General features: G+C 42.7%; 1 long non-coding RNA gene across 1 annotated transcript; it reads left to right on the plus strand.

Moving 5' to 3' along the window:
* The first annotated feature begins 719 nt into the window (after positions 1–719).
* LOC121536188 lies at positions 720–1,720 on the plus strand. Its single transcript, XR_005994827.1, has 3 exons — positions 720–801; positions 1,171–1,269; positions 1,597–1,720. It is a non-coding gene; the product is annotated as an uncharacterized LOC121536188 (long non-coding RNA).
* Positions 1,721–3,745: the final 2,025 nt, after the last annotated feature.

The following is a 3,745-nucleotide window of genomic DNA, read 5'->3' on the forward strand; positions in this document are numbered from 1 at the left end:
GTCATTTGCTGTTGTTCTGGGATTGATCTGCACTTTTCACACCAAAGTACGTTAATCTCTAGGAGACAGAACGTGTCTCCTTCCTGAGCGTTATGACGGCTGCGTGGTCACATGGTGTTTATACTTGCGTACTATTGTTTGTACAGATTAATGCGTTTGGAAATTGCTCCCAAGGATGAACCAGACTTGTGGAGATCTACAATTTCTTTCTGAGGTCTTAACTGATTTCTTTTGATTTTACCATTATGTCGAGCAAAGAGGCACTGAGTTTTAAGGTAGGTTTTAGCCTATCAGAAGCTTCTAAAGCCATGACATCATTTTCTGGAATTTTCCAAGCTGTTTAAAGGCACAGTTAGTGTATGTAAACTTCTGACCCACTGGAATTGTGATACAGTGAATTATAAGTGAAATAATCTGTCTGTAAACAATTGTTGGAAAAATTACTTGTGTCATGCACAAAGTAGATGTCCTAACCGACTTCCAAAACTATAGTTTGTTAACAAGAAATTTGTGGAGTGGTTGAAAAACGAGTTTTAATGACTCCAACCGAAGTGAATGTAAACTTCCGACTTCAACTGTAAGATAAAAGTAATTACAATGGGATAGATGAGTGATGATTCTTAAAGGTCAGACTTCAGAATTATGCTGATCCTCAAAGCGTAGCTTGTTGCTTACTTAGCCTAACTACTTCCTTTTCTCCTGACTAATTATTTACTTGCAGTCAACATTCAGTCAGAAGAAGGGACTCTAAAACCTGTAGAGGAATCAGGGATCCCCTTGGATACAACTCTTGACCCTGAGGTAGCTAGGCAAAACACAGATGTTTTAGAAATAGGCGCTCACTATGAAAAATAAAGTAAATCACTTTAAATCAAAATCAAATCAAATCCAAGAAATGTCTATTGCCTGTCTCTGAGAAGTCCCTGAGAAGTCCCTGAAGTGCTCCAAGAGTGCGATATGTGTTGAGGGGAAAATTCTACATCTTCATCTGGGGGCATTTCTATTGAAACCAATCTAACAGACATCAAGCAGCATGAAATGTTAGCGTAACTGTAGATACAGAATCCTGAATTCTGGAGTTTCTCCTTTTCACTTATTAATGATGAGCAGTGTGGGTTCTTCTGTTAAGAGTTTAATAAATTATGAACAGCCTTTGTTGTCTCTCTTTAGAATCTTCCTAAAAACGAGGACCCGGAGATGGATACGTCCCTAGATAATGAAGTGTTGGCTATACTCAGCAAGGATCTCCAAACTCCCACAGCTTGCCAAGTAAAAACTGAACGGTTACCAACACATTTTGAGATGGTCTTGTTTTTTATTTTCACTGTTGTTGCTTTATATAACTTTCTTAACACAGTTTTTTCTAAGCACATTATGGCTTACCCGATTCAACTCAACACTGTCACGACACAGTAATACACCAATTGTATTACCCGTACAATATTTTCTTGTATAATTTTTTTGGGGGTAAATAGTGTATTGCTGGTACATAGGCCACTACAGGCCACTGGCTTGATGGACATGGCTAAAAAAGGACAGGCTTAGAGCACTGTGCTGGATGTTTTCAACAGAGATGAATGCTTGGTCTCCTTTCAGAGCACAAGGGCATCCAGCTGGGACTCGTCAGGGAAGCTCCTGGAAAGCGAGCAGGACTCTATTACCCCGTGAGTACTGCCAGCAGCACAGGAAGCCCCCTGAGACCAGCTAGTCGACGATACGGACCCAGAGGAGGTGAGGCCTTCACAAACCACATACTGTTCTCACACACATCCAACATAGCCAATAAGCACAAACCTTTCGTGTGAAACTGAAATTCACTCTAACCTTCCAAATAACCTCCAGTAACGTTAGTCACAATGGACATAAGATCCATGGCTTTATACTTTGAAATCTCCCATTAGAGGTAGAGCCCTTTGGTAGGTTCACCTGCCACTTAAGATTGCTGGGGGAAAAAAATTGTATTTGTGAGAGGTATTGACATGTTGAATGCACCGAGCAGTCTGTTTGAACTACTGGCACACAGCTCGGACACCCATGCATACCCCACAAGACATGCCACCAGTGGTCTCTTCACAGCCCCCAAGTCCAGAACAGACTATGGGAGGTGCCCAGTACTACATAGAGCCATGGCTACATGGAACTCTATTCCACATCAAGTAACTCATGCAAGCAGTAAAATTAGATTGAAAAAAACCAGATAAAAATACACCTTATGGAACAGCGGGGACTGTGAAGCGACACAAACATAGGCACAGACATGCATACAAACACACAATAACAATAACATATGCACTATACACACACGACCACATGGATTTTGTGTTGTAGATATGTGGTAGTAGAGTAGTGGCCTGAGGGCACACACTTAATATGTTGTGAAATCTGTTGTGAATGTATTGTAACGTTTTAAAAAATGTATAACTGCCTTAATTTTGCTGGACCCCAAGGCAGCAGCTAATGGGGATCTATAATAAATACAAATACTTAGATGCAATTTTAGATGTCAAAATCAATAAGATTATACATGAATAGTCTGATTTTTGTGATGACTGTGTATTTATATCTTGCCGCTTTTATTGAAATTAAAAGGCATTTCAACAAATTGGATCTTAATTTCTAACAGATGCATGTTTGGATCTCTACACTACATATCCAAAAGTATGTGGACACCTGCTTGTCGAACATCTCATTCCAAAATGGGCATTAATATGGAGTTGGTCCCCCCTTTGCTGCTATAACAGCCTCCACTCTTCTGGGAAGGCTTTCCACTAATGTTGGAACATTGCTGCGGGGACTTGCTTCCATTCAGCCACAAGAGCATTAGTGAGGTTGGGCACTGATGTTGGGTGATTAGGCCTGGATTGCAGTTGGCGTTCCAATTCATCCCAAAGGTGTTCGATGGGGTTGAGGTCAGGGCTGTGTGCAGGTCAGTCAAGTTCTTCCACACCGAACTCGACAAACTATTTCTGTATGGACCTCGCTTTGTGCACGGGGGCATTGTCATGCTGAAACAGGAAACTGTTGCCACAAAGTTGGAAGCACAGAATGGTCTAGAATGTCATTGTATACTGTAGTGTTAAGATGTCCCTTCACTGGAACTAAGGGGCCTAACCCAAACCATGAAAAACAGCCCCAGACCATTATTCCTCCTCCACCAAACTTTACAGTTGGCACTATGAATTCGGGCAGGTAGCGTTCTCCTGGCATCCGCCAAACCCACATTTGTCCATCGGACTGCCAGATGGCGAAGCGTGATTCATCACTCCAGAGAACGCGTTTCCACTGCTCCAGAGTCCATTGGCGGCGAGCTTTGCACCACTCCAGCCGACGCTTGGCATTGCACATGGTGATCTTAGGCTTGGAAACCCATTTCATGAAGCTCCCGACGAACAGTTATTGTGCTGACGTTGCTTCCAGAGGCACTTTGGAACTCGGTAGTGAGTGTTACAACCGAGGACAGACAGATTTTTACGCGCTACGCTCTTCAGCACTCGCCGATCCCATTCTATGAGCTTGTGTGGTCTACCACTTTGTGGCTTAACCATTGTTGCTCCTAGACGTTTCCACTTCACAATAACAGCACTTCAGTTGACCGGGACAGCTCTAGCAGGGCAGAAATTTGACGAACTGACTTGTTGGAAAGGTGGCATCCTATGACGGTGCCACTTTGAAAGTCACTGAGCTCTTCAGTAAGGCCATTCTACTGCCAATGTTTGTCTATGGAGATTGCATGGCTCTGTGCTCG

This window comes from Coregonus clupeaformis, chromosome 23, assembly GCF_020615455.1.
Source record: "Coregonus clupeaformis isolate EN_2021a chromosome 23, ASM2061545v1, whole genome shotgun sequence".
Taxonomy (NCBI): domain Eukaryota; kingdom Metazoa; phylum Chordata; class Actinopteri; order Salmoniformes; family Salmonidae; genus Coregonus; species Coregonus clupeaformis.